This window comes from Sphaerodactylus townsendi, linkage group LG09, assembly GCF_021028975.2.
Source record: "Sphaerodactylus townsendi isolate TG3544 linkage group LG09, MPM_Stown_v2.3, whole genome shotgun sequence".
Taxonomy (NCBI): Eukaryota; Metazoa; Chordata; class Lepidosauria; order Squamata; family Sphaerodactylidae; genus Sphaerodactylus; species Sphaerodactylus townsendi.
The window spans coordinates 81,880,823-81,902,039 of NC_059433.1; positions in this window are offsets into that span (position 1 = coordinate 81,880,823).

The window sequence follows — 21,217 nt, forward strand, 5'->3', positions numbered from 1 at the left end:
CAGCTTTCACTAGAGCCTCATGGGGTGGGTAAGGAGAAGTGGGAGCCTCCACTGAACCCCTCCCTTCACTCCCACAGTAGCTGTTGCCACCACTACCACCACAATTTGAACCAAATGGCTGGGTACTAAAGAACAATGAGGGGTCATGCAGATTGGTGGAGAGGGCCAAAGATGCAGCCACAAAGGTGGAGAGGGGGCCTAGATAAGCTAATCCCCAAACTGTTATGTAAACAATATTGTGGGAGCGAGAATTGGACATCTCCATACCCGCCACATCCCCAAACCACTGCAGACCCTCCTGCTTCAGAGGGTGGGCAGAAAGGACCAGGAGCCTCTGCTGTGGCCCCCAACTTCCCCCTCCACTGCTGCCACCACCATTAATATGAGGGGGCAGAATAATGGAGAAGGAAACGGCAGGGCAGGGGGGGGGCAGGTGATCCAAATCTCCCTCTACCACTGCTTCAAAGGGTGCTCAAGGAGCAGGAGGGTCCATTGGGACTAATTTTATGAGTTTGCTTGTGGCCAGATGTGGTGCCGTAGAAACAAAAGACATCTTGTGGCATCTTAAGGATTTTACCCCCGCATAAACCTCTGCAAAGACCATGCAGCAGATGAAATTTGCATGGGATTGTAGGTTTAGTCTATAAAAGCTACATCCAGTAGGCTATTTGGTAGTCTCGAAGCTGCCATAAGATCCATGCTTGCTTTTACCCATAAGCAGAACATGCTTCTAGTGACGATGCAGTCTCAAAAAAAAAAAAGAAGAAGAGGATAAGCATTGCCTTCTAAGCCATTTGGCCCAGGTGTTTATTTTGCATTTTTTAAAGTATCTTCACATGGAGAAGTTTGAAACGCTGCTTTGAGCTCCTTTCGACATAAATTAGTTCAGAGCTCAAAGGCTCATATTTCACTCACTCACTCACTCACTCACTCACTCACACACACACACACACAATTACCCATCTCTTTATGCCCATAATTTGGAAGAAGCTTCCAAAATTGGATGAAAAAGTCTCTCCCATTCAAAGAGTCCACATAGAGAAATCTGACTGGTAACATGACATCTTCACAGTGAATGTGATGAAGGATCGTACAAAAAATACCCGAAAGTTGCCCCTAAGAGGAGGAGAAGCAAGCAGGAGTGGAACTAAGAAAAACAGCAAGCGTGAGTGGGTGGTGGGGAGAGAGATATTGATGTCCCACTGGACTCCAGATTTATTTTGCGGCTACAGAGAAACATGGCTAACTGTCTGGAATCTTCAGAACTCCATTTCCCACTGAAAATGTGCAGCTTCGGCTTAGCTAGCCCTGACATAAGTAAATAACCCCATAGAGGGATAAATCTTTATCTTTTGACTACTTCCATATTTACCAAATGAAAATAATTTTGTGGTGAATGTACCAGTGTAGATTTGGGCTCATGGATTCAAAGTGGATTCAAGCAGATTCAAAAGTATTGCAATTCAGTAAGCAAGCATGAATCCTTCCCTGTTTGTAAAAAATCATATCCATTTAAAAAAAAACCAAGGCAGCAGTAAAAAATAAGGTGAGAAGAGATACAACTGCTTAAATACCACCTGCATACTAGAATTTCCTTTCTCTTACATGCACGTCCTTTCATTGCCTGAGACATATTTCCTATGGCAACAATGTGCAAATCAGCAAGAAGTGATTAACCTTAGATCCAGCTTTTACTCTGGTCTTGGGCTTGTTCTAGAGTTTTGTTTTGTGTTCTGCCTTCAGAGTTCATTAATTGCCTTTTCCCCCCTCCTCTTGAGAGGGCAACTATTTGCTTTTAGTTTCCCCTGAAATGCTTATGACAGAAAATGTTGAGATTGTGTCAGGCTTTTGTGGTGCAAGACTGCCCCCTACTGGAACATGACACTGAATTCATAAATGGGTATAACGGTCTTCTTCATTCCAAGTGGCTAATGGTTATGAATAATGCTGAGATTCCTCCAGTCGTTTCCAGCCCACGCTGACTAAGTGCTGTGCAAAATATCAAGAGAAACCAAAATTGCAACAATAGGTAGATGAAATTTTTGAGAATACTTTTTTTTCCTGAGAAGAGTGATCAAACAAACAGCAGTTCGCAGATGCTGTCTACTCCAGGGTAGCTCCCTGAGACATCAAGACAGTCTTTGCAAAATGCTTTCCAAAGCTGCAACCATAAAGAACAGGGAATAGTACAATTTTAGAGCATCTGCTTGGTACACAGAAGGCCCCAGAAGGCCCCAGGTTCAGTTCCCGGCATCTCCAGGTAAAAGGATCAGATAATAGGTTTTGTGAACAGCCCCTGCCTAAGACCCTGGAAAGCCACTGCCAAAAGACAATACTTTACTTGATGCACCAAAAGCCTAATTCAATATATGGCAGCTTCACATATGTTCATCTGTGTGTTCAACAGGATGTTAATGGTAGTGAACTGAACCCTAATATTTTAGTTTGAGTGGCTGGTGATGGTCTCCCTAATTAAAAGACTTGACGCAGTGGCGAAGCTACAAGGGGACCAGGGAGTGCGCCTGAGCGGGCGCAAAAATTCAGGTTTGTGTTTTTGTATTTTTTAGTGTTTTTTCAGTTTCTGGCCTTCAGGGGTTGCAGTTTTTAGGCTAGTAGCACCAAAATTTAAGGGTATCTTTAGGAGACTCTCCTGGTTCAGGGGGTCTAAAGTTATGGGCTCCCAAAAGGGGTGCCCTCATCCCCCATTGTTTCCAATGGGAGCTAATAGGAGATGGGCTACACCTTTGAGAGTCCATGACTTTGGACCCCCTGAACCAAACTTTACCAAACCTGGGTGGTATTATCAAGAGGACCTCCTAAATATACTCTGAAATGTTGGTGCTGCTAGCCTAAAAGCTGTGCCCCCTGAAGGCCAAAAATTGAAAAAACACAACAAAAAATACAGAAAACACAGACGAACACCACCACCACCCCCCGGCAAAACTCGCATTTTGCACAGGGCTCCATTTTTCCTAGCTACACCTCTGACTTGACATCTCGAGGTCAGTTTGACTCATGAGAAAAAGATTTAACAAAAGACAGAATTTGAGATACATTGTGGTTTGGATCCCACTGGCTTCTTAGCTGTTGGAAATGCTCGATTTTAGGATCATGAGACCTGCATGGACAAAAGTCTTATCGGGTTGGGTCCATGATCAGGAGGGGAGAACTGGGCAAGAATGAATGAAAAAGTTAGCTGGATCCCACCTTGGTATTAAGTGGGAATTCAGAGATTATTAGCTGTTTTGATTGATGTTATTTTTTTAAAAAGTTGGTAACACATGTGGATTTGTTGTATTCTGTGAATGTTATACCTCAGTGCTTGAGGTTAGTTTAATCAAGGTTCCATTATGTTTTATGTCTGTAACTGCGATTTTATTATAGTGGATTCATCATAATTAATAAATAAATAAATAAATAAATAAATAAATAAATAAATAAATAAATAAATAAATAAATAAATAAATAAATAATCTAACCATTTTAGCACATAAGTCTGGGCTGGTAGTGTTTTGATTTTTTTAAAAAAATCCTGTGGTATGAATCCCAGATCTCCATTTTCAGTCTAAAAATTTAAAGGGAGCTTCTAGCTGTCATGGCTGTGGATAAAAGCTCTGAAAGGAGACCTCGTTATTTTTTTGCCTTTGGCAATGCTTCTCAAAAGCAGCCACCGTGGCTGCATGTCACTTTTAAGGGTACTCCTGTGGCAAGAGATCATCCCTTAGGAAACACTTGGTGCTCCCAGCCTGGAAGATGAAGACCTGAAAGTGTTTGAACAGCAAGAGATCAGAGTGTCATCATAAGGGCTGGGAATGAATGAAGCAGCTGCCGACATTTGCCAAAGAAAAGGAGGTAACGGTTTAGAGGATTGTCCCATAAGGACCTCTGGAGGTGTGGAGAGGGGTCCTGAAAAGGAAAGAGAGCAATTTGTTTGGATAAAGCAGGAAGGGACAGAAATGCTCAGTAGGGCAAGAGCAGCACATGATCTACTTCTTCCTTTACGTTTACTTGGGTTAGCAGATTGTTTGGGTAGAGAGGTAGCATGGATCATAAATAGCACTTGTGACCAGTGAAGAAGAAGAAGAAGAAGAAGAAGAAGAAGAAGAAGAAGAAGAAGAAGAAGAAGAAGAAGAAGAAGAAGAAGAAGAAGAAGAAGAAGAAGAAGAAGACGCCGACGCCGCTGACGCCGCTGCCCGCCCGCCGTTGCCGACGCTGCCAGCATCGCTGACGACGACGCATCAGACTTAATGCAGCGACGACGGCCTAATTTTAATTTTACAACAACAAATAACAACAAATGCTTAACAACTTTATTTACGGTCAATGATCAAATATATTGTGACCAGTGATTTAGCCACTCTGCAAGTTTATGAAGTCCAATTAAGCATTTGAAATTAGGGTTGTCAAACTACAGGTAGATTTGAACTACAGGTAGGTGGAACCTTAAGGCACTGCAGGCCTCTGGAAAATCATTTGCCCTTGTGAACTAGACATTGTATAGGGTTTTTCAGTAAAGAAAGACAGAGTTGTTCCACCAGACATATGGTTGAAGAAGCAACGGTACACCATTGGGGCAGGACTCCCCCCCGCTCTCAGGACTACCCCATGGATGACCTCCTACCTTTCTGATCCTCCATCCCTCACATTAGTATTGAGATACTATATCATTTTAATTGTTTGATGTTATGGTATTCGTTGTGCTGATTATCTGTATTTGATTTTACTTGTATTAATGTTTATGGCTGGTAACCATCCCGAGATCAAAAAAAAAGAGGGAAACTATAAAAACCCAATAAAATAAAATAAATAAAAATTAAAAATAACAATAACAATCCTGTTGGTTTCAATAGGTCTAGGCTGGACTAACTCTGCACAGGACTGACCAGCCCATCTCACTGTGGTTGGTTCCTTCTCCTATTAGAACAGTTACTGGTTTTCTTCATCAGCCTTCCTGAAGGACGGAATCTGTTTCATTGTTCATCATGGTCATGCCCAGATGACAAGGTTCAGTTGTGTAGGCCATTATCATAGGAATCTCCTTCCAGTATGGGATTACACACCATGTCAAATCAGTTCCCATGATGTAGAACAAGCATTTGAAAGGGGTGTGTGTGTGTCTGTGTCTGTGTAACAATAATTTTCACTTTGTACATGAAGCTCACAGTCTTTCTCTTCTCTCTACTCCCACCACTATTTAATTTGCCTGGGGGACCTCCTGGAGGAGGGGCAACTGCTTGCTTCTCTAGCCAACAATTTTGCACCACCTATTCATCAGGTTCCTCAGCATGACCACGCAGAGAGCATCCATAACCTCTTGAGGTATGGTGTCAGATGGTGAGGGAGATGCATTTGTGGCAGGCCTATTTATACTCAAAATGTTCATCAACTGGGGAGAAGGTGGGTCATGATAGACACAGAGAGCAGCTACATGAATTCCTTTCTACCACCTCACATAATCTGGTCAAATGCAAAGGATGGAAGAACTCCTGTCTCTGTAATAATGGTGTAGAGGAAACTATTTTTGCAGATGCCATATGTTATTTATCCATGGGAATAGTTGTGTTTGGTGCAAGAACCAACCTTCCTTCCTTCCTTCCTTCCTTCCTTCCTTCCTTCCTTCCTTCCTTCCTTCCTTCCTTCCTTCCTTCCTTCCTTCCTTCCTTCCTTCCTTCCTTCCTTCCTTCCTTCCTTCCTTCCTTCCTTCCTTCCTTCCTTCCTTCCTTCCTTCCTTCCTTCCTTCCTTCCTCCCTCCCTCCCTCTCTCTGTCTCTGTCTCTCTCTCTCATATTAGTCAACCCTAATTTAACAGCAGGAAGAATAGGGAGATGGGTAGAGTCACTGGGTAGATGGGTATAGCATGATCAGTTGAGAAGGTACAGAAATTTATTAGGACATTTCTGAATTACTGTTCCCCCTACAACAACAAAAAAGATGATAACTCTGTCCCTATATTCACTCTGACAGCACAACACTAGCCATACTATCTGAGGTTCATTCATTCTTCCTCTTTCAACATATAGAGTGCCAGCAATGCCTGCCTACCCTCTACATCAGACAAACAGGTCAGTTCCTACACAAAAGCATACGACATTAAAAATCATAACATTGAAAACCAGTGGGAGAACATTTTCATCTTCCAGGTCATTGCATTGCTGACTTAAGAGTGGCAATCCTCAAAGAAAGAAATTTCAAGGAGAAATTTCAATGCAAACTTTCTGAATGTGGGTTCATTCACAAGTTCAAAACAATAGAAACCCCAAAGGGTGAATAGAGACAAAGGATTCTTATCTCACTACAGAGGCTAATTTTCTGCCCCCAGGCATTCACCCTCTGCTCTAATCAAACAAATTACAACATGCATTGAACTTTTGCAACTTTGGCAAATATTCTATATGACACCCCTCCCACTTTCTGACTGGGATGAAAAGACTAGGATCTCCAATTCTACTCATGTCTGATGAAGGGAGCTTTGACTCTTGAAAGTTTATACCCTTTAGAGGTTTATACTCTTTAGAGGTAACAAACCCTTTGTTAGTTTCTAAGTTTCTACTGGACTCAGATCTCACTGTTCTACTGCAGACCAACTGTCATAAGCCAGTCCCCGGGCAATGAGGACTCTGATGTAGAACATGAAGACTCCTCATGAGGAGATGCAAGCAGCAGAGCCAACTCCAAGCCCTTCTCTGCAAGCCAAGGCAGAGCCTGATGATGAGAGCCATCAGGAGCCTTGAGACATAACTTTTGAGCAGAGGAGTGTGGTGGAGTCTCCTTCTTTGCATGTTTTTAAAGAGAGGCTGGATGGTCATCTGTCAGGAGTGCTTTGATTGAGTGTTCCTGCATTGTGGTGGGTTGGATTTGATGACCCTTGGGGTCTTTTCCAATTTTATGATTCTATGACGAGCCAGCTGCGCAAAGGAGACAAAGACAGAAGCTGCAGCTACAGTGTAAAAATAGAAGTGCCTGATTTGTTGCTTGGAATGGCAGAAGGCTCTGTGAGCTATAGACATCTATATCTTGAAGAGGACTAAGTCTCTGTGGGAGCCTGGGTCCATTAGCACGGGTCTCCTACTTAAGCCCTGCCTTGCCTTGCCTTGGCTCAGACTGGGTGCAGTGAGTGTACTTCCTGGTAAGCTCCACATATCTGGTCTTCCTCTGCACTCTGGTTCTCTGCCTGCCTGACCTCTTGCCTGAGCCTTGACTCTGGACTGCCTGACCATGCCTTTTCTAACCCCGGCTGGCAGCACACCCACACACCAACCTCTGAAACTATGCTTCCCCGGCCTAAATGGACCTGAATCAATGTATTGTCGGAGGCTTTCACGGCCAGATTCAACTGGTTGTGGTGGGTTTTCCGGGTTGTGTGGCCATGGTCTAGTGGATCTTGCTCCTAGCTGCAGGCAAAACATTAGGAACAAGATCCACCAGACCACGGCCACACAGCCCAGAAAACGCACCACAACCGGACCCTAATCGGTTCACAGAAATTTCCCAAATACAAACCAACAATGTAAACAATCCAGTTTAAATAAAGGAAACAAAGGGGGGGGACCATATCCTTGGTAGTTCCTGATCTACCGGGCAGGCTAATGCAGACTCCAGACTTACCACATCTTGGCAGGTTGATCTGAGTGCCCTTTGCCACATTCGTGGTCAATCCACTGACCAAATGGTGGTAACACTAACACTAGCAGGAGCGGAGGGTATGAATTCTGACAAGCAGTAGGGTATGAGTTCTGACAAAGCAACCTTACTTGTAATTGACTTTTTCAAGTAGATAACCAAATGCTTTTTTGTGGCCAAGGAAGCTGTTTAATCTAATAAAATTTCTGAGCTAATCAGCATTACTAAGAACATTTTAAGATTTGAAATAGGTAAGGTCAGACTTAATCTTGAAAAGACCAGTCACCCATTATTAAAAAGGGGGGTTGGAAATTGCTACACATGTTCTCGCTAATCTGGAACTGAATAATATTTTGCCATGAACAAAATTCAGCTAATGAGGTCAGCAGCAAGCAATCTGATATTTTTAGCTATGAATTGTATTTTTAGAGTCTGCCCCATGTGATGTCACGGATTCGAGGCAGGATTGAATTCAAATGATATGGACTGCTTTAGACTGGTCTCCAAGATGGAATTGAAGAGGGCAGGACTTTGATATTTTGCCGTCTGCTGCAGAACAATCCAGGAAGCGGTCACCAGAGCAAATAGTAAGTTTCCAGGAAAATAATCAAGATAAATTTTATATAAGTTATAAATGTCACTGAAAAAAATCAAAATGAAACTTTTTTTTCTTGTTTCTGGGTCACTCCAGGCCTGGCCTGTTGCGTTCTGTAGCCACTGGAAAATGCGAGCGCAGCATCAATTTATTCTCCTTGAAAAGTTATGTCTCAAGTTTTTTTTCCCCCTCCATCTAGCAAAAGCAGTTTTCCAACATTTCTGGCAAAGATTGATCTGTGCCCTCTAATCTAACCCTACCCTTCACCATTACAGATTCTCTAGTTCTTTGCATTAGAAATAGAATACTTACAAGGACTGCTTCAAGCTCCCTAGGGTATCTCAAGACAGCTGTTATGTGAGGTGTCTAATTTCTAGTGCTAGAGAACCGCCTAAAGGGTATACACTATTTGTTAGGAGAACTGTCAGTCACAAGTCCTACATTTCTTTGTTGTTTTCAAGACAGTGTGACCAAAAACTAAAAGTTATTAGCACAAGAAAAATGAGGTTTTCGTTATCCTTTACAACACCAGGACTGCTGCCACGGTGCTTCGAAAGTGACTTAGAGGAGACTGAGTATAACATGCAAGTTGGGAAAGTTAGAAGGAGCTAGGACAATTTTTGTGGCTCACCAAACCAAACTCTGCTCCTGAGTAGCACATTTTTGATGCTCCCTTAACCCTAACTGTAGGTGTATCATCAATGCACATCTGTGGCCTAGCACATCTGTGGCCTAGCATTACCGAGGTTACCATGTGTCCCACCAATCAGGACAACCCTCACTAACCAGATTTACCATTTAGATTTCCCTAATATTTTTGTTTCTCCTCTCATTCCTATGATCTGCATCTAAACCCTACCATGAATCTCAATGCCAACTTTGATAGAGTCAGCAGGCATGGGCAACCGCACTCTCAAAGAAACTGTATGTCCCATGTTTTGTGTTGTTGTTGCTTTTGTTTTTGAGCCACAACATTGTTGAAAGTTTTTTGGTACATGAAGAGGAAGAGGAAGAGGAAGAATTATTTTGATTTATACCACTCTTTTCTCAACCATAAGGACTCTCAAAGTGGCTTACAAACTCCTTCCCTATCTCTGTGAGCAGCAGTGGCATAGTGGTTAAGAGCAGGTGCATTCTAATCTGGAGGAACCGGGTTTGATTCCCCGCTCTGCCGCCTGAGCTGTGGAGGCTTATCTGGGGAATTCAGATTAGCCTGTGCACTCCCACACATGCCAGCTGGGTGACCTTGGGCTAGTCACAGCTTTCCAGAGCTCTCTCAGTCCCACCCACCTCACAGGGTATTTGTTGTGAGGGGGGAAGGCCAAGGAGATTGTAAGCCCCTTTGAGTCTTCTACAGGAGAGAAAGGGGGAATATAAATCCAAACTCTTCTTCTTCTACTCCTTCTTCTTCTTCTTCTTCTTCTTCTTCTTCTTCTTCTTCTTCTTCTTCTTCTTCTTCTTCTTCTTCTTCTTCTCCTTCTTTGCACAACAGGCACCTTGTGAGGTAGATGAGGCTGAGAGAGTTATGAGAGAATGGGGACTTGCCCAAGGTCACCCAACAGGCTTCATGAGGAGAAGCAGGGAAACAAACCAGCTCATCAGATTAGAGTCTGCCACTCATGCCGAGGAGTGTGGAATCAAACTCAGTTCTCCAGGTTAAAGTTCACTTCTCTTGACCACTATACCATGTTGTCACGCTCCAGGTGGGGCCTGGAGTTCTTCCAGAATTATGATATCCAGACTACAGAGATCAGTTTGCCCGGAAGGAAACGGCAGTTTTGGAGAATGGGGTCAATGATATCACATCCCTGCTAAACTCCCTACCCTCTTCAAATTCCATCCCTAGGCTCCACCCACAAATTGCTGGGAATCTTGTATCTGGGAATTGGCAAACCTAGATGTACCAACAATTTAAGTTGTCACTTTAACCCAACAACCTTGCATGACACTCTTGCATGACACTCCAATGGGTGGCAAAACCATTTTCCTTCTCTGACCCATCACCTTCTTTGGCAAGAAAGGAAGAACAGAAGATGCGTGTGTGCCGATCAGAGGTGGAGTGAAGGGAAATTCCACCCAGGGCTCGTGCATGCGCTGTGCCCCTGCTTTGGTGTTGCCTGCCCCTGCCCCACCTCGGAACACCCACAGAATGCCCCCAGAATGTCCCCTCTGTGGCTTGGCCGCAGCTCTGCCCCGAGCGTTGTGCTCCACCCTGTCCCGTTGGCACTACACCACTGGTGCAGATGGCTGTGTTGAGCTCTGAATAATTACTTTCAAAGATACAAATGACAGTGGTAAGAGGAGCCCCCCCCCCATTTTTTCCCTATGTCCTTTCCCATCTCATAGGGAAGAGCACAGTTCCTATTTTATGGTACAAAAAGGGCTGTTTCTTATGAGTACTACAGTTCTTGGGAAATGTTGGAAGGAAGGCTTAGTGGAAGAAGTGGCACATTTTCCTGCGAATTTAGAACGCAATAAACATTTAAGCCAATTAATTCATTTGTTTCTTTATGGTTTGCTGTTCTCCCCAATGAGGACTCAAAGCAGCTTCCAATATTGCCCTCACCTCCTTCATTTTATCCTCTTAACCACAACTATTGAGGTAGGTTAGTCTGAGAGCATGCAACTAGCCCAAGGTCATGGCATTGCCGGGATTTGAACCTGGTTCTCCTCGATCTTAGCCCATCGCTCTAATCACATCTCATTACCTCTCCTGTTTTGCATTAAATTGCATTAAATTCTCACCAAAACAGAGGAAAAGTAGCTGCCTTAAACTGATAAACATGTAGAGCAATGTTGCAAATACATTACTGGTAGTGAAGAAGAGGTTTTTTTTCCTTGGGTTGTTTTATGTACATGTCAGCCTCTCTCTGGCTTGGAGCCACATGTCTATTTTAAAAGTAGAAATTTGAAGTCAAATCAAGATGTTTCCAAAAACGATCAGATACAGATGAGAATATTTGTCCAGATGATTTTCTGTGCCAAACGCATGAATGCATTGTGAGTCACAACATTTGGTAAAAAATGGATTCCACATAGGTCATGTTGGCCATAGGTAGGGGAGGGGAAGGGGATGGGGTTCTTACAGGCTTAAAATAGGCCTAAACCTTGAAGTTGCTTGAGTGATGACATCACTTCTGGAAGTGATATCATCACACTGCTGACACTGTGGAAGACACTGGTATTTGGACATGACTCTATGGTGGAAGTCGTTTTTACCATAGAGTTTTGTCCAAGTACCCACGCATCTTCCCTGCCTTGCTTGTGTGTTGATGTCTCTTCCGGAAATGATATCATCACACAGAAGAGGTTGAGGCTTAGGCTCAACCTTTAAACCTACCTTTAGGCTCAACATTTAAGCCAAATGGCCACTGCTGTAGAGAGAGAGCACAAAACAGGGCTTCCCTCACCCCCAGCTGGGGACTGGCAATGCTAATTCCTCACCATTTTGATGACAGCCCTCATTCTTTAGCATTCATGGTTTGTAGTGGGTTTTTTTGGAGATAGAAGAGAAGAAGAGTTTGGATTTATATCCCCCCTTTCTCTCCTGCAGGAGACTCAAAGGGGCTTACAATCTCCTTGCCCTTCCCCCCTCACAACAAACACCCTGTGAGGTAGATACACAGCATCTTACCCCAGCCCTTGGTAACTTTTTCCAAATTTTATTTTAGGAACGCAACTCTTGTGACTCTTGCAATGTTTCATTGGGAAGACTTGTGGGTTGGGCTTAAGGATGGGGGGAGAAGAAATAAAGATTTTCCAGAGTTGGGTTTTTTTCTCTAAAGCAAAGCGGGGATGAAATACAATCTTCATTCACGACCAAGAAACAGCTGCAAGAGTTTCCCCCCTCTAATTGCCTGCAGCAAGACACAACAAGGCTGTCTTTATTGTGCCTCACCACAGTCAAGAGGCAGGCAAGTTGCTGGCAATTTTTGTTCGTAGCCAATTAACATCTGGCTTACCTAATAACACAGGTTTTACCTTCATTACAGTAAAGGTTTTTAAAACAGAAAGATGTGCTTAGAAACTATTGTACTAGCAGTGGTAATTAGCGTGAGTGCCCCCGCTGTTCCAGGAAATGTGCGGATCGCGTTATTTTGGAAGGCAGCAAAGGAACCATTCTCAGTGCTTGTTATGAAAGAATGAGAATGCCATTTTGCAGCTGTGATGGGTGTGGATTTATGCCGACAATCCTGAGGCCAGGTAAATACTGTACGTGTGACTGTGACAGACTGTGACAAAGCACCATAGCAAGAAGGCAACAGTGAAGGAGACAGAGAGCTTACTGGTGCAACAGTCATGTTTTGTGTTTCTGCCCGAGCAGTGGGAAGTTCTGAGCAGCCATTCTGGATTCAAGGTCTTCAGAATAACAGAGCACTGGAGAGTTAAACTTCAGAATTAACATTGGTTTAACTGTTATTCCTTCTTTCCAGGGAATGCTGAGAATTATAGTTCAGTGAAAGTAGATCTGGAAATCCAAAGCTGAGGTGCTGCCTATGAAAAAAATATTGTCTTTCATTGCCATAAACCTCTTCAGGCAGGGGCACAGACAGAAGGACTGCAGAAGATGATTGGGATGTATGATGTTCCCTTTGGCTTACAAGTCAGGAATACAGTATTCACTTATGTTCCTGCTCTTAGGTCCTTGCAGCAGAGATGTGTTCTAAACAACATCCATTTAGTAGCAAGGATACAAGGACGGAAGCAACTGCTTTTACGGCAAGGGAGCTCCACAGCCTATACTTCTAAACAGCACACAGAACTAAGAAGCAGGGACCCCACCCCTATTACCCTGAGAAGTCAGTCTCCACTTATGTTGGAGGCATTAGCTGGAGACAGAGAGGAAGAGGGATTGTTAGCCTATATGTATACCAGGATAGTCCTGGGTGAAAACTCCCAAAGGAGCCAGCAATTGTATAATTAAAATATGCTTTAATTAAAGAATCAAAGGCTACTCAACGCATTGTTTGGAGCAGTGGTGGGATCCAAAAATTTTAGTAACAGGTTCCCATGGTGGTGGGATTCAAACAGTGGCGTAGCGCCAATGGGGGTGGGCGGGGCACAATGGGGGCATGGCCGGGCATTCCGGGGCGGGCATTCTGGAGGCTGTATAAGTGACTCCAGTCGCTACCGGTCCTTGGTGGAATAAATGAATGCACGAGGCTAGGCTGCCATGCACACACCGCGCACTCCTCCTGCTAGACTGTTTCGTCTCTGCCCCTGAGAGAGGATGGGGCGTGTATAAAAGTTTAATAAATAAAACGAAACTCAAAATCACCAATTAGTAACCCCCTTTCGGCACACACAAATAATTGGTAACCTACTCTCGGGAACCTGTGAGAACCTGCTGGATCCCACCTCTGGTTTGGAGGATGAAAAGGGAGGATGACACTTGCTGCTCTGAGCTCCTCTGCAGATGAACGAAACCGATAGCAACTGATGTCTATTGTGGACATGCTTTTCAAGGTCTGAAACATATCCATAAATAGTGTCCCTAGCTGTCGCTAGCTTAGTGTTCATTTTCTCATTCGAAATATAGCCTTACTGATTTCTAGGTTTCTCCTAAAGATCAATATATTTTTATTTATTTTTTAAAAAGAAATATTATATTATATTATATTTATACGTACCCCACCCATTCCTGGCTAAAACCAGACTCAGGGCAGCTTACGGTTGGATTAAAACCATGTCAGTAACATATAACATCAAAACAGATCTAACATGTAAAACCTAGCATTTGTGATACTGCTCTATAAAATAAAATCCCAGTCTGGATCCAGTTCCTGCTACCCTGGCAGGCAGTGGCGTAGTAGTTAAGAGCAGGTGCATTCTAATATGGAGGAACTAGGTTTGATTCCCTGCTCTGCCGCTTGAGCTGTGGAGGCTTATCTGGGGAATTCAGATTAGCCTGTGTACTCCCACACACGCCAGCTGGGTGACCTTGGGCTAGTCACAGCTTTTCAGAGCTCTCTCAGCCCCACCCACCTCACAGGGTGTTTGTTGTGGGGGGGAGGGGGAAGGGCAAGGAGATTGTAAGCCCCTTTGAGTCTCCTACAGGAGAGAAGGGGGGATATAAATCCAAACAACTACTACTACTATTACTCCTCCTCCTCCTCCTCCTCTTCTTCTCAAAAATCATCCCACCCCTCATCCTGACATAAATAATTTTCTGTTGATCAGGAGGGGGAGAGGGGAAGGCGTGGTGTGCAAGTTGCCAGTGCACAGGTAAAGGAGGCTGGCTTTTAGATGGACCACACAGACTCATGGGAGGCTTCAACCAAAGGTCCGGTGGAAACAGTTCCATCTTGCAGGTTTTGCAGAACTGGGTAAGGGACCATACAGCCTTGGTGTCAGCTGACAGAGTGTTCCACCAGACTGTTTTTCAGATTACTTGTTCCCCAGTGTTTTCGTTTCTTCTGCTTTCGTTTTAATAGATATCTGCTTAGCTTTGCAATATCTTTTCTATCACTTTATAGCCTTCTGGACCTACTAAAGTTCACGCCATGTCTCAGTTTACCCAACAGACATGTTACTGTTCTGAGTCCTATTATTATTATTATTATGGTAGATTTCACAGCTTATTATTCTCATTCTTATTACTTATTAGATTTAGTAGACCGCCTTACCCCCGGAAGGCTCAGAGTGGTGTTCAATAAAACCGACAACAAACAGTGATACAACATAATATAAAACAATATAAATCAGGAAAGTACATTAAAATCCATTAAAATCAGTAGCAGCATCGGAACTCATATAAAACCCATTTTAGAGGTGGGGTCCGAACCACAACTCCCTACTCTGTACCCCCCTGGAGGGGATTGGCAGATCGCCGCAGAAGGTATGTAGAGATGGTACATGGGGCATCAAGAGGGAGTGGACAATCCGTGGCTAGCCTCCCCAAAGGCCCAGTGGAACAGATCAGTTTTACAGGCCCTGCGGAACTCGCCAAGGTCCTGCAGGGGCCTAATAGCTGGGGGAAGAGCATTCCACCAGGCTAGGGCCAGGGCCAAAAAAGCCCTGGCCCAGGTAGAGACTAGCTGCATCATTGCGGGGCCAGGGACCACTAGTAAGTTTGCCTCTGCAGAACACAGAGGCAGAACTGGGACATATGGGGTAAGGCAGTCTCGAAGGTATGAGGGCCCCAGGCCACAAAGGGTCTTAAAGGTCAACACCAACACCTTGAAAACGATCCTAGAGCATCACACCAATGCATTGATGCAACTTCTTGGGTTGTTTCAGAAGTGACATTGTGGCATCAAAATGATGCATATTTCCTTATTCCCACTCCTGTTCACCAGCTGGAAATCCTATCACTGCATCTCGAATCACTACACTATAAACGTAAATAAATTTTGTAACAATTTCACTGGTATGACTTCACCCAAAGAATCCTGGAAATCAAGGGCAGACTCTTATGGCCTCTGGGAGCATCTGAAACTTGTACCATGCCCCAGCTATCCACAGGTTATCCCTGGCCATATACCATGATTCACTAATTTAGGGTTGCCAGCTGCTGACAGCCAGGGTCCAGGAATGGGAAGAAATGGTGGTATGTTGGCAGCACAGAATCACTTCTGGTGAATACTGGAACTGATATCACATCACTGGCATAGCGTTGAGGCAACACTCTAGGATTTAGGGCAGAAGTTCTCAACCTGTGGGTCGGGACTCCTTTGGGGGTCGAACGACCCATTCACAGGGGTCGCCTAAGACTCTCTGCATCAGTGTTCTCCATCTGTAAAATGGATAAATGTTAGGGTTGGGGGTCACCATAACATGAGGAACTGTATTAAAGGGTCGCGCATTAGGAAGGTTCAGAACCACTGATTTAGGGAAAACTCAGTGGCAAAACCAGTAAAACCTTTGAATCAGCCAGTGTGAAGCAGAATTTTTATTTTAAATGCTACAATTCAAACTTGTATGTTTCAGACTTACTAGAAACTTTTATTTGCTCTTCTCGGCCTTTAAAGATGAAAATCACACATCTAGCTACTGTTACAAGCTGTCAGAAAAGAAATAATGTTGCATGTTGTCTGTTGTGGGTTTTCTGGGATATGTGGCTGTGGTCTGGTAGTTTTTGCTCCTAAAGTTTGGCTTGCAACTATGGCTGGCATTGAAGGCATATCACAGTAAGAAGTGTTTCTCTCCAAAGATGCACAGCTTACCATGACATGCCTCTGAAGATGTCAAGTATAGATGCAGGCAAAATGTTAGAAACATGTCAACTTAAATGGGTCCCATATTGTGTTGTCACTCACCCTTAACATGGCAATCAAATATGTAAACTGGCATATTGGGCCCAAAGTAAACACAACCCGAGAGTTGATAATCTTGTACAAAAAAAGATGGTTACACAATAATCGATGCTCCATGCTGTAATGAACAACTAATCCATACACTGCCTGATGTATCTCAGGCTGAAGCAGTGAAAAGGAGAAGAAACTCACATTAAAGAGCCTACACATCACTGAAGCTCATTTAGTGCTAAGCCCAATTATTCTGACCTCAAGCCTGATACTGTAAAGGAAGAAGAAGTCATTGGTTTCTTTTCTACTGGCTGGAGATGACAAAAATGAACACAGAGAGAGAGAGAGATTGTGAAGAACACTTAACTAGCTCTTCAACTTCAGGAAACATAAGTATAGAGCATACTTCTTTCATGGTTCATCAGAAACCTGATCAAGCCTAATAGAACAAATGGAAGGGCCTTTTTTTACAAAACATTTCTGAGCTTTGGATGATGTGCTAAGTCAATCAAAGCAAGAGTTCGTAATCCAAGACTGAAGAACAAGAAATCAATGTTCACTTTCCACTTAAGCAATGCATTCCGTTATAACAGAATTGACATTCATCACCCTTAACTATAAATACACCTGTCTAACCCTTGGGTTACTCCAATTTACTTTCTTCCAGTAATGGAGACTTTATTCACCTGCTCTCACTTGTTGAACTGAGTTTTGGGTTGGCATCCAGCCTACAGCATATAGTTGAATGCATTTGGATTTGTAGTGGTCAAGCTATTAAAAGCATTTCTTATTAATTTTGTTAATTCTTTATAGAATGGCTTCTCCAATGGCATGAACTCATTTCTGTAGCAAAAATACAAGCTAAGTGTAAATGAATCACACAGCAACTGATCTGCCATCCTAATCATCCTACAATCATAAAGTTGGAAAAGACCCCAAGGGCCATCAAATCCAACCCCTGCCATGCAGAAATACACAATCAAAGCACTCCTGACAAACAGCCATCCAGCCTCTGTTTAAAAACCTCCAAAGAAGCAGACTCCGCTATACTCCGAGGCAGTGTATTCCACTGTCAAGCTGCCCTTACTGTCAGGAAGTTCTTCCTAATATTGAGGCGGAATCTCTTTTCCTGCTCATTGAGTTCATTATTCCTTATCCCAGTCTCTGGACTAGCAGAAAACAAGCTTGCTCCATCTTCAACATGACATCCTTTCAGATATTTAAACATGGCTATCATGTCACCCGTTAACCTTATCTTCTCCAGGCTAAACATACCCAGCTCACTACTATTGTACTTCACTCCTGAAGTCCAATAGTAGAATATGGAAATTCTACTATCTAGCTGCTTGATGACCACAGGTTCCAAGTTGTGTGTGTGTGTGTGTGTGTGTGTGTGTGTGTGTGTGTGTGTAAGGCACACAGACACAAACATAACAAGATACCATTCACCATATTGTGTAATATAATCACTGGTGGTTTAGATGTCATACAGACCTTCTAGCTGGAGATGCCAGGGATTGAATCTGAGGGTCTTTTGAACAGAGGCGTATCTCCAAGGGGATTGGAGGGGGCACAATGCACCGGGCACGCACCCCTGTGAGGGTGTGGTGGGGGCGTTCCGGGGGCATGGTGGGGGCAGGATGGGGGCATTCCGAGACAGGGCACCAGTGCACCGGGCACTTTCCCCCCCTTGCTACCCCTCTGCTTTTGAATGCTAAGCAGCTACTCCAACATTGAGCCACAGATTCTCCCTGGCTGATTGCACTGTGTTACTTATTTTCTGCTATTTTGATTGGGATCAGGTCCCATACTTCCTTAAATATCATGAGCCGTACTGTTAAAATGCCAAGAAATTATAACCCATTTTGAAACAGCCATGAAATTCTTTTCAGACTCTTCTGCTCTTGCAAGTTTGGACCTTGCGGGAGGAAAAAAGGAAGCTGCACAATGCCATCAATTATGGTAATCGGGAGCGACAGGCTTAACAGCATAACCTGGCTTTTATCAGTTTGAGTTAAAGTCTTAATGTTATTTAAATGCAGAGGTCTATTTTCCCCTTCTTTGTACATGTACTTAATTCTAATTCATGGCCAATGGAACAAGCTGTCAAAGGGGATTGTGTAGTTGTCATCATCAGAGATACTAGAGGCTGAGCAGGAACATACTTTTGTTGAGGAGAGTTCAGAAATAATTAAATTCATGTTACCTTGATGGAGGGTAATAGCCTAGATGGGTTAGGAGATGTTCTTCACATTCTAGGTAATTCTGAGAAAATATTAATGTCCATAGCCAACAATGAATTTGCTCTTTTTTTCCTCGTTTTGGGCCTTGAAAGTGAAGCAGAAAATGTTAATTGTGAAAATGTATGAAAGCATATTATGTATAGGTCTGAAAAGAAATCACATTGATTAAGTGGGGGGTTCATCACAGATGACCCAGGCTGTGATCTATTTTAGAAGGAACACTTTGCTTCTAAGTGTTCCTTCTAAAGGAGCAGTTCCTTCAAGGAGCAGTTCCTTCTAAAGGAGCAGTTCCTTCTAAGAAAGCAGCAGTGGCGTAGTGGTTAAGAGTAGGTGCATTCTAGTCTGGAGGAACCGGGTTTGATTCCCCGCTCTGCCACCTGAACTTTGGAGGCTTATCTGGGGAATTCAGATGAAAACCAGTAACTACTAGATGAAAACGAGTAACTACCAGATGAAAACCAGTAACTACCAGTAGATGATTTCTTTGAACTATGTACCCAATTGATGTTATCTTTACTCACAGTCCCAAGAAAAGAGACAGATAAGGGGCTCCCAGCTTTGGGACCAAATAGTAGTGTGGGACAAACAAAAATGAAGCATAATCAGCATATAATGGAGAAGGGCTCTTTGAACAGTTAGACAATGAGAAAATCAAATGGCCACACCAGTCACTGAGAGATAAAAAAATTAGGCCAACCAAGGCCAACAGTGCATGTAAAGGAAAAATATATTTTATGACTCTCCTAAAAGTTCCCTACACGTTTTGCCCACAGGTTTCTTCAGGGGAATCTGTTAGCTTTTCAGCGTTCCTTCAACAAGAGTTCAGGATCAGTAGCAATTGACGAAAAGTGTGAAAGGATTAAAATCAGCCTTTAAAATATACCGTGTTGAAAATATTTGAACACCCGTATTCTCCAGATGAATTCTTATTCCAGCAATGCTCAAATATGCTCTATTTTTTTCCCCTTTACAGTGATAATTTCTTCTTGGCTGCCCACACGTCTTAATAATAACTGTCAACTAACTTATAATCATAACATTTTTAGTCTCCTGCACCTGTACTCAATTTCATATGATGTCTCCGGTTTTCTGAAACCATCATTTTTGCAGCAGATAACAAATTACCCCTCAGCCTCTTCTTTCCCTTTCTTAAGCTTTTTTCCCCATCATTTAGTAATATTATCTTCTGCATACATGCATCTCTTGAAACTTCCTTGATTATTTCTGAAGCTCTGCACTGAAAACTTTGTAGGATCGTAGACAGGGTTCCGCACAGAGGATTTGTTTGGCCTTGGCTCTCAGACTGGAATGGAATTCTTCTCAGGATCTACACAAAGTTGTCCCCCAAGCATTCTCCTTTCATAAGAAGAGATGAAATTAGTAATTTGAGTCCAGCATCCAGGTCTGTACAGCAGCCAATCGGTTGCCCTGGAGAACCTACAAACAGAGCATAGAAGCCAGGGACCTCCCTCCAGGAAGTCTATAAGGAAGGGATGCCAAAAAGTATAGGTTGTGTAAGGAAGAGGTATCTATGGCCCCTTCTGCACTGGGAGAGCAGGTTGTAGGTAAGATAAAGTAACCCGCTTTCCTGCTGTCCCATTTGCATGCCTTTGTGCAGGCAGTGAACGGAGTCCACAGAAGCAGTGCGAGCTGCCGTCATGCCTTCTCACAGAGGTACACTTTTTAAAAAAACTCACCTCCCATGCTATGTAGCTGCGCAGGGAGGACCTTTAATGGGGCAGCCGTTTCCTCACAAGTGGCTGCAATCCGCGTTACAACTAAAGAATCACAGCTAGTGCAATTCTGGAAAAACCTGGGTTGGGAGGGGAACATGGAGCAGACTTGCATTAGGAGCAGGATTTTTGCAAAGTTCCACCCCCCAACACAGGTTTTACACCGTGGTTAGCCCACGTTTATTGGCCTTTGTCTTTATTGACAAATAACTTATGGTAGGGTTTTTTTGTAGAGGTTGTAATTCTAGGGTATTGCTCTACTTAGTGTTTGGTACTGACCTCTAAAGTCCTAAATGATCTGGGACCTTCACATCTGTGGGACTGCCTCTTTCACCGTACCCCCCAGAAAGCATTTCACTCTCAGGGAAACAATGTCCTGATGTTTCCTGGTCCCAGAGTTATCCAGTTGTCCTCAACCAGGGTGAAATTCTCTGTCTAGTAAAACCTACTGCCTGTAGGACCTGGATCAGTTTTGCAAGGACTATAAAACAGGGGTGTTCTGCCAGGCCTATGGTTGAGGGCAAAGAAGGTCTATACATCTGAGCTGACCTCTTTCCTTTTCTTCCTCTTTTCTTATTCTCCTCCTCCCTGGGACGAACACTTTTATTCCATCTCCAACCATATATGAGTAAAATTATGCAGCCGGGGGGGTGGGGGTGGTGGTGCTGAGAGATAATAAAATGAATACACGTTTTTATGGGAATCTGTGTTATTTACTTCTACTGAATTTTTATTGTGAATGTATGATGTCTGACATGAAATTAGTGACTACTGCTGGAAG